Here is a 10,381-nt window from a genome sequence, read left to right on the forward strand (position 1 = left end):
TCTGAAACAGTGGGGCTGACACAGTGGGGCTGAAACAGAGGGGCTGAAACAGAGTGCGAAAAATAGAGGGGCTGAAACAGAGGGCGAGAAACAGAGGGACTGAAACAGAGGGCGAGAAACAGAGGGGCTGAAACAGAGGGCGAGAAACAGAGGGCGAGAAACAGAGGGACTGAAACAGAGGGGCTGAAACAGAGGGGCTGAAACAGAGGGCGAGAAACAGAGGGGCTGAAACAGAGGGCGAGAAACAGAGGGCGAGAAACAGAGGGGTTGAAAAAGAGGGCGAGAAACAGAGGGCGAGAAACAGAGGGGCTGAATCAGAAGGGCTGAAACAGAGGGCGAGAAACAGAGGGGCTGAAACACAGGGCGAGAAACAGAGGGGCTGAAACAGAGGGGCTGAAACAGAGGGTGAGAAACAGAGGGGCTGAAACAGAGGGTGAGAAACAGAGGGGCTGAAACAGAGGGCAAGAAACAGAGGGGCTGAAAAAGAGGGCGAGAAACAGAGGGCGAGAAACAGAGGGGCTGAATCAGAGAGGCTGAAACAGAGGGCGAGAAACAGAGTGGCTGAAACAGAGGGCGAGAAACAGAGGGGCTGAAAAAGAGCGCGAGAAACAGAGGGTCTGAAACAGAGGGGCTGACACAGTGGGGCTGAAACAGAGGGGCTGAAACAGAGGGCGAGAAATAGACGGGCTGAAACAGAGGGCGAGAAACAGAGGGACTGAAACAGAGGGCGAGAAACAGAGGGGCTGAAACAGAGGGTGAGAAACAGAGGGCGAGAAACAGAGGGACTGAAACAGAGGGGCTGAAACAGAGGGGCTGAAACAGAGGGCGAGAAACAGAGGGGCTGAAACAGAGGGCGAGAAACAGAGGGGCTGAAACAGAGGGGCTGAAACAGAGACGCTGAAACAGAGGGCGAGAAACAGAGGGGCTGAAACAGAGGGCAAGAAACATAGGGGCTGAAACAGAGGGCGAGAAACAGAGGGGCTGAAACAGAGGGGCTGAAACAGAGGAGCTGAATCAGAGGGGCTGAAACAGAGGGCGAGAAACAGAGGGGCTGAAACAGAGGGCGAGAAACAGAGGGGCTGAAACAGAGGGCGAGAAACAGAGGGCGAGAAACAGAGGGACTGAAACAGAGGGCGAGAAACAGAGGGGCTGAAACAGAGGGGCTGAAACAGAGGGGCTGAAACAGAGGGCGAGAAACAGAGGGGCTGAAACAGAGGGCGAGAAACAGCGGGGCTGAAACAGAGGGCGAGAAACAGAGGGGCTGAAACAGAGGGCGAGAAACAGAGGGCGAGAAACAGAGGGACTGAAACAGAGGGGCTGAAACAGAGGGGCTGAAACAGAGGGCGAGAAAGAGAGGGGCTTAAACAGAAGGCGAGAAACAGAGTGGCTGAAACAGAGGGCGAGAAACAGAGGGGCTGAAACAGAGGGGCTGACACAGTGGGGCTGAAACAGAGGGGCTGAAACAGAGGGCGAGAAATAGAGGGGCTGAAACAGAGGGGCTGACACAGTGGGGCTGAAACAGAGGGGCAGAAACAGAGGGCGAGAAACAGAGGGGCTGAAACAGAGGGGCTGAAACAGAGGGGCTGAATCAGAAGGGCTGATTCAGAGGGGCTGAAACAGAGGGGCTGAATCAAAGGGTCTGAAACAGAGGGCGAGAAACAGAGTGGCTGAAACAGAGGGCGAGAAACAGAGGGGCTGAAACAGAGGGCGAGAAACAGAGGGCGAGAAACAGAGGGACTGAAACAGAGGGGCTGAAACAGAAGGGCTGAAACAGAGGACGAGAAACAGAGGGGCTGAAACAGAGGGCGAGAAACAGAGGGGCTGAAACAGAGGGCGAGAAACAGAGGGTCTGAAACAGAGGGGCTGACACAGTGGGACTGAAACAGAGGGGCTGAAACAGAGGGGCTGAAACAGACAGGCTGAAACAGAGGGCGAGAAACAGAGGGGCTGAAACAGAGAGGCTGAAACAGAGGGCGAGAAATAGAGGGGCTGAAACAGAGGGCGAGAAACAGAGGGCGAGAAACAGAGGGGCTGAAACAGAGGGTGAGAAACTGAGGGCGAGAAACAGAGGGACTGAAACAGAGGTGCTGAAACAGAGGGGCTGAATCAGAGGGCGAGAAACAGAGGGGCTGAAACAGACAGGCTGAAACAGAGGGCGAGAAAGAGAGTGGCTGAAACAGAGGGGCTGAAACAGTGGGGCTGAAACAGAGGGCGAGAAACAGAGGGGCTGAAACAGAGGGGCTGAAACAGAGGGGCTGAAACAGAGTGGCTGAAACTGAGGGCGAGAAACAGAGGGGCTGAAACATAGGGCGAGAAACAGAGGGGCTGAAACAGAGGGGCTGACACAGTGGGGCTGAAACAGAGGGTCTGAAACAGTGGGGCTGACACAGTGGGGCTGAAACAGAGGGGCTGAAACAGAGTGCGAAAAATAGAGGGGCTGAAACAGAGGGCGAGAAACAGAGGGACTGAAACAGAGGGCGAGAAACAGAGGGGCTGAAACAGAGGGCGAGAAACAGAGGGCGAGAAACAGAGGGACTGAAACAGAGGGGCTGAAACAGAGGGGCTGAAACAGAGGGCGAGAAACAGAGGGGCTGAAACAGAGGGCGAGAAACAGAGGGGCTGAAACAGAGGGGCTGAAACAGAGGGGCTGAAACAGAGGGTCTGAAACAGAGGGCGAGAACCAGAGGGGCTGAAACAGAGGGCGAGAAACAGAGGACGAGAAACAGAGGGACTGAAACAGAGGGGCTGAAACAGAGGGCGAGAAACAGAGGGCGAGAAACAGAGGGGCTGAAACAGAGGGCGAGAAACAGAGGGGCTGAAACCAAGGGGCTGAAACAGAGGGGCTGAAACAGAGGGCAAGAAACAGAGGGGTTGAAAAAGAGGGCGAGAAACAGAGGGCGAGAAACAGAGGGGCTGAATCAGAAGGGCTGAAACAGAGGGCGAGAAACAGAGGGGCTGAAACACAGGGCGAGAAACAGAGGGGCTGAAACAGAGGGGCTGTAACAGAGGGTGAGAAACAGAGGGGCTGAAACAGAGGGTGAGAAACAGAGGGGCTGAAACAGAGGGCAAGAAACAGAGGGGCTGAAAAAGAGGGCGAGAAACAGAGGGCGAGAAACAGAGGGGCTGAATCAGAGAGGCTGAAACAGAGGGCGAGAAACAGAGGGGCTGAAACAGAGGGCGAGAAACAGAGGGGCTGAAAAAGAGCGCGAGAAACAGAGGGTCTGAAACAGAGGGGCTGACACAGTGGGGCTGAAACAGAGGGGCTGAAACAGAGGGCGAGAAATAGACGGGCTGAAACAGAGGGCGAGAAACAGAGGGACTGAAACAGAGGGCGAGAAACAGAGGGGCTGAAACAGAGGGTGAGAAACAGAGGGCGAGAAACAGAGGGACTGAAACAGAGGGGCTGAAACAGAGGGGCTGAAACAGAGGGCGAGAAACAGAGGGGCTGAAACAGAGGGCGAGAAACAGAGGGGCTGAAACAGAGGGGCTGAAACAGAGACGCTGAAACAGAGGGCGAGAAACAGAGGGGCTGAAACAGAGGGCAAGAAACATAGGGGCTGAAACAGAGGGCGAGAAACAGAGGGGCTGAAACCGAGTGGCTGAAACAGAGGAGCTGAATCAGAGGGGCTGAAACAGAGGGCGAGAAACAGAGGGGCTGAAACAGAGGGCGAGAAACAGAGGGGCTGAAACAGAGGGCGAGAAACAGAGGGCGAGAAACAGAGGGACTGAAACAGAGGGGCTGAAACAGAGGGGCTGAAACAGAGGGCGAGAAACAGAGGGGCTGAAACAGAGGGCGAGAAACAGAGGGGCTGAAACAAAGGGGCTGACACAGTGGGGCTGAAACAGAGGGGCTGAAACAGAGGGCGAGAAATAGAGGGGCTGAAACAGAGGGGCTGACACAGTGGGGCTGAAACAGAGGGGCAGAAACAGAGGGCGAGAAACAGAGGGGCTGAAACAGAGGGGCTGAAACAGAGGGGCTGAATCAAAGGGGCTGATTCAGAGGGGCTGAAACAGAGGGGCTGAATCAGAGGGTCTGAAACAGAGGGCGAGAAACAGAGGGGCTGAAACAGAGGGCGAGAAACAGAGGGGCTGAAACATTGGGCGAGAAACAGACGGGCAGAAACAGAGGGTGAGAAACAGAGGGACTGAAACAGAGGGGCTGAAACAGAGAGCGCGAAACAGAGGGACTGAAACAGAGGGTGAGATACAGAGGGTCTGTAACAGAGGGCGAGAAACAGAGGGGCTGAAACAGAGGGCAAGAAAAGGAGGGGCTGAAACAGAGGGCGAGAAACAGAGGGGTTGAAACAGAGGGCGAGAAACAGAGGGCGAGAAACAGAGGGACTGAAACAGAGGGGCTGAAACAGAGGGGCTGAAACAGAGGACGAGAAACAGAGGGGCTGAAACAGAGGGCGAGAAACAGAGGCTGAAACAGAGGGCGAGAAACAGAGGGTCTGAAACAGAGGGGCTGACACAGTGGGGCTGAAACAGAGGGGCTGAAACAGAGGGCGAGAAATAGAGGGGCTGAAACAGAGGGCGAGAAACAGAGGGACTGAAACAGAGGGCGAGAAACAGAGGGGCTGAAACAGAGGGTGAGAAACAGAGGGCGAGAAACAGAGGGACTGAAACAGAGGGGCTGAAACAGAGGGGCTGATTCAGAGGGCGAGAAACAGAGGGGCTGAAACAGACAGGCTGAAACAGAGGGCGAGAAACAGAGGGGCTGAAACAGAGGGGCTGAAACAGTGGGGCTGAAACAGAGGGCGAGAAACAGAGGGGCTGAAACAGAGGGGCTGAAACAGAGGGGCTGAAACAGAGGGCGAGAAACAGAGGGGCTGAAAGAGAGGGCGAGAAACAGAGGGGCTGAAACAGAGGGGCTGACACAGTGGGGCTGAAACAGAGGGGCTGAAACAGAGGGCGAAAAATAGAGGGGCTGAAACAGAGGGCGAGAAACAGAGGGACTGAAACAGAGGGCGAGAAACAGAGGGGCTGAAACAGAGGGCGAGAAACAGAGGGTGAGAAACAGAGGGACTGAAACAGAGGGGCTGAAACAGAGGGGCTGAAACAGAGGGCGAGAAACAGAGGGGCTGAAACAGAGGGCGAGAAACAGAGGGGCTGAAACAGAGGGGCTGAAACAGATAGGCTGAAACAGAGGGCGAGAAACAGAGGGCGAGAAACAGAGGGGCTGAAACAGAGGGCGAGAAACAGAGGGGCTGAAACAGAGGGCGAGAAACAGAGGGTGAGAAACAGAGGGACTGAAACAGAGGGGCTGAAACAGAGGGGCTGAAACAGAGGGCGAGAAACAGAGGGGCTGAAACAGAGGGCGAGAAACAGAGGGGCTGAAACAGAGGGGCTGAAACAGATAGGCTGAAACAGAGGGCGAGAAACAGAGGGGCTGAAACAGCGGGCAAGAAACAGAGGGGCTGAAACAGAGGGCGAGAAACAGAGGGGCTGAAACAGAGGGGCTGAAACAGAGAGCGTGAAACAGAGGGACTGAAACTGAGGGTTAGATACAGAGGGTCTGTAACAGAGGGCGAGAAACAGAGGGGCTGAAACAGAGGGCAAGAAACGGAGGGGATGAAACAGAGGGGCTGAAACAGAGGGGCTGAAACAGAGGGCGAGAAACAGAGGGGCTGAAACAGAGGGCGAGAAACAGAGGGGCTGAAACAGAGGGCGAGAAACAGAGGGCGAGAAACAGAGGGACTGAAACAGAGGGGCTGAAACAGAGGGGCTGAAACAGAGGACGAGAAACAGAGGGGCTGAAACAGAGGGCGAGAAACAGAGTGGCTGAAACAGAGGGCGAGAAACAGAGGGGCTGAAACAGAGGGGCTGACACAGTGGGGCTGAAACAGAGGGGCTGAAACAGAGGGCGAGAAATAGAGGGGCTGAAACAGAGGGGCTGACACAGTGGGGCTGAAACAGAGGGGCAGAAACAGAGGGCGAGAAACAGAGGGGCTGAAACAGAGGGGCTGAAACAGAGGGGCTGAATCAGAAGGGCTGATTCAGAGGGGCTGAAACAGAGGGGCTGAATCAAAGGGTCTGAAACAGAGGGCGAGAAACAGAGTGGCTGAAACAGAGGGCGAGAAACAGAGGGGCTGAAACAGAGGGCGAGAAACAGAGGGCGAGAAACAGAGGGACTGAAACAGAGGGGCTGAAACAGAAGGGCTGAAACAGAGGACGAGAAACAGAGGGGCTGAAACAGAGGGCGAGAAACAGAGGGGCTGAAACAGAGGGCGAGAAACAGAGGGTCTGAAACAGAGGGGCTGACACAGTGGGACTGAAACAGAGGGGCTGAAACAGAGGGGCTGAAACAGACAGGCTGAAACAGAGGGCGAGAAACAGAGGGGCTGAAACAGAGAGGCTGAAACAGAGGGCGAGAAATAGAGGGGCTGAAACAGAGGGCGAGAAACAGAGGGCGAGAAACAGAGCGGCTGAAACAGAGGGTGAGAAACAGAGGGCGAGAAACAGAGGGACTGAAACAGAGGTGCTGAAACAGAGGGGCTGAATCAGAGGGCGAGAAACAGAGGGGCTGAAACAGACAGGCTGAAACAGAGGGCGAGAAAGAGAGTGGCTGAAACAGAGGGGCTGAAACAGTGGGGCTGAAACAGAGGGCGAGAAACAGAGGGGCTGAAACAGAGGGGCTGAAACAGAGGGGCTGAAACAGAGTGGCTGAAACTGAGGGCGAGAAACAGAGGGGCTGAAACATAGGGCGAGAAACAGAGGGGCTGAAACAGAGGGGCTGACACAGTGGGGCTGAAACAGAGGGTCTGAAACAGTGGGGCTGACACAGTGGGGCTGAAACAGAGGGGCTGAATCAGAGTGCGAAAAATAGAGGGGCTGAAACAGAGGGCGAGAAACAGAGGGACTGAAACAGAGGGCGAGAAACAGAGGGGCTGAAACAGAGGGCGAGAAACAGAGGGCGAGAAACAGAGGGACTGAAACAGAGGGGCTGAAACAGAGGGGCTGAAACAGAGGGCGAGAAACAGAGGGGCTGAAACAGAGGGCGAGAAACAGAGGGGCTGAAACAGAGGGGCTGAAACAGAGGGGCTGAAACAGAGGGTCTGAAACAGAGGGCGAGAACCAGAGGGGCTGAAACAGAGGGCGAGAAACAGAGGACGAGAAACAGAGGGACTGAAACAGAGGGGCTGAAACAGAGGGCGAGAAACAGAGGGCGAGAAACAGAGGGGCTGAAACAGAGGGCGAGAAACAGAGGGGCTGAAACCAAGGGGCTGAAACAGAGGGGCTGAAACAGAGGGCAAGAAACAGAGGGGTTGAAAAAGAGGGCGAGAAACAGAGGGCGAGAAACAGAGGGGCTGAATCAGAAGGGCTGAAACAGAGGGCGAGAAACAGAGGGGCTGAAACAGAGGGGCTGTAACAGAGGGTGAGAAACAGAGGGGCTGAAACAGAGGGTGAGAAACAGAGGGGCTGAAACAGAGGGCAAGAAACAGAGGGGCTGAAAAAGAGGGCGAGAAACAGAGGGCGAGAAACAGAGGGGCTGAATCAGAGAGGCTGAAACAGAGGGCGAGAAACAGAGGGGCTGAAACAGAGGGCGAGAAACAGAGGGGCTGAAAAAGAGCGCGAGAAACAGAGGGTCTGAAACAGAGGGGCTGACACAGTGGGGCTGAAACAGAGGGGCTGAAACAGAGGGCGAGAAATAGACGGGCTGAAACAGAGGGCGAGAAACAGAGGGAATGAAACAGAGGGCGAGAAACAGAGGGGCTGAAACAGAGGGTGAGAAACAGAGGGCGAGAAACAGAGGGACTGAAACAGAGGGGCTGAAACAGAGGGGCTGAAACAGAGGGCGAGAAACAGAGGGGCTGAAACAGAGGGCGAGAAACAGAGGGGCTGAAACAGAGGGGCTGAAACAGAGACGCTGAAACAGAGGGCGAGAAACAGAGGGGCTGAAACAGAGGGCAAGAAACATAGGGGCTGAAACAGAGGGCGAGAAACAGAGGGGCTGAAACAGAGGGGCTGAAACAGAGGAGCTGAATCAGAGGGGCTGAAACAGAGGGCGAGAAACAGAGGGGCTGAAACAGAGGGCGAGAAACAGAGGGGCTGAAACAGAGGGCGAGAAACAGAGGGCGAGAAACAGAGGGACTGAAACAGAGGGGCTGAAACAGAGGGGCTGAAACAGAGGGCGAGAAACAGAGGGGCTGAAACAGAGGGCGAGAAACAGAGGGGCTGAAACAAAGGGGCTGACACAGTGGGGCTGAAACAGAGGGGCTGAAACAGAGGGCGAGAAATAGAGGGGCTGAAACAGAGGGGCTGACACAGTGGGGCTGAAACAGAGGGGCAGAAACAGAGGGCGAGAAACAGAGGGGCTGAAACAGAGGGGCTGAAACAGAGGGGCTGAATCAAAGGGGCTGATTCAGAGGGACTGAAACTGAGGGTTAGATACAGAGGGTCTGTAACAGAGGGCGAGAAACAGAGGGGCTGAAACAGAGGGCAAGAAACGGAGGGGATGAAACAGAGGGGCTGAAACAGAGGGGCTGAAACAGAGGGCGAGAAACAGAGGGGCTGAAACAGAGGGCGAGAAACAGAGGGGCTGAAACAGAGGGCGAGAAACAGAGGGCGAGAAACAGAGGGACTGAAACAGAGGGGCTGAAACAGAGGGGCTGAAACAGAGGACGAGAAACAGAGGGGCTGAAACAGAGGGCGAGAAACAGAGTGGCTGAAACAGAGGGCGAGAAACAGAGGGGCTGAAACAGAGGGGCTGACACAGTGGGGCTGAAACAGAGGGGCTGAAACAGAGGGCGAGAAATAGAGGGGCTGAAACAGAGGGGCTGACACAGTGGGGCTGAAACAGAGGGGCAGAAACAGAGGGCGAGAAACAGAGGGGCTGAAACAGAGGGGCTGAAACAGAGGGGCTGAATCAGAAGGGCTGATTCAGAGGGGCTGAAACAGAGGGGCTGAATCAAAGGGTCTGAAACAGAGGGCGAGAAACAGAGTGGCTGAAACAGAGGGCGAGAAACAGAGGGGCTGAAACAGAGGGCGAGAAACAGAGGGCGAGAAACAGAGGGACTGAAACAGAGGGGCTGAAACAGAAGGGCTGAAACAGAGGACGAGAAACAGAGGGGCTGAAACAGAGGGCGAGAAACAGAGGGGCTGAAACAGAGGGCGAGAAACAGAGGGTCTGAAACAGAGGGGCTGACACAGTGGGACTGAAACAGAGGGGCTGAAACAGAGGGGCTGAAACAGACAGGCTGAAACAGAGGGCGAGAAACAGAGGGGCTGAAACAGAGAGGCTGAAACAGAGGGCGAGAAATAGAGGGGCTGAAACAGAGGGCGAGAAACAGAGGGCGAGAAACAGAGGGGCTGAAACAGAGGGTGAGAAACAGAGGGCGAGAAACAGAGGGACTGAAACAGAGGTGCTGAAACAGAGGGGCTGAATCAGAGGGCGAGAAACAGAGGGGCTGAAACAGACAGGCTGAAACAGAGGGCGAGAAAGAGAGTGGCTGAAACAGAGGGGCTGAAACAGTGGGGCTGAAACAGAGGGCGAGAAACAGAGGGGCTGAAACAGAGGGGCTGAAACAGAGGGGCTGAAACAGAGTGGCTGAAACTGAGGGCGAGAAACAGAGGGGCTGAAACATAGGGCGAGAAACAGAGGGGCTGAAACAGAGGGGCTGACACAGTGGGGCTGAAACAGAGGGTCTGAAACAGTGGGGCTGACACAGTGGGGCTGAAACAGAGGGGCTGAAACAGAGTGCGAAAAATAGAGGGGCTGAAACAGAGGGCGAGAAACAGAGGGACTGAAACAGAGGGCGAGAAACAGAGGGGCTGAAACAGAGGGCGAGAAACAGAGGGCGAGAAACAGAGGGACTGAAACAGAGGGGCTGAAACAGAGGGGCTGAAACAGAGGGCGAGAAACAGAGGGGCTGAAACAGAGGGCGAGAAACAGAGGGGCTGAAACAGAGGGGCTGAAACAGAGGGGCTGAAACAGAGGGTCTGAAACAGAGGGCGAGAACCAGAGGGGCTGAAACAGAGGGCGAGAAACAGAGGACGAGAAACAGAGGGACTGAAACAGAGGGGCTGAAACAGAGGGCGAGAAACAGAGGGCGAGAAACAGAGGGGCTGAAACAGAGGGCGAGAAACAGAGGGGCTGAAACCAAGGGGCTGAAACAGAGGGGCTGAAACAGAGGGCAAGAAACAGAGGGGTTGAAAAAGAGGGCGAGAAACAGAGGGCGAGAAACAGAGGGGCTGAATCAGAAGGGCTGAAACAGAGGGCGAGAAACAGAGGGGCTGAAACACAGGGCGAGAAACAGAGGGGCTGAAACAGAGGGGCTGTAACAGAGGGTGAGAAACAGAGGGGCTGAAACAGAGGGTGAGAAACAGAGGGGCTGAAACAGAGGGCAAGAAACAGAGGGGCTGAAAAAGAGGGCGAGAAACA

Source organism: Chiloscyllium punctatum, unplaced genomic scaffold, assembly GCF_047496795.1.
Source record: "Chiloscyllium punctatum isolate Juve2018m unplaced genomic scaffold, sChiPun1.3 scaffold_56, whole genome shotgun sequence".
Classification (NCBI taxonomy): Eukaryota; Metazoa; Chordata; class Chondrichthyes; order Orectolobiformes; family Hemiscylliidae; genus Chiloscyllium; species Chiloscyllium punctatum.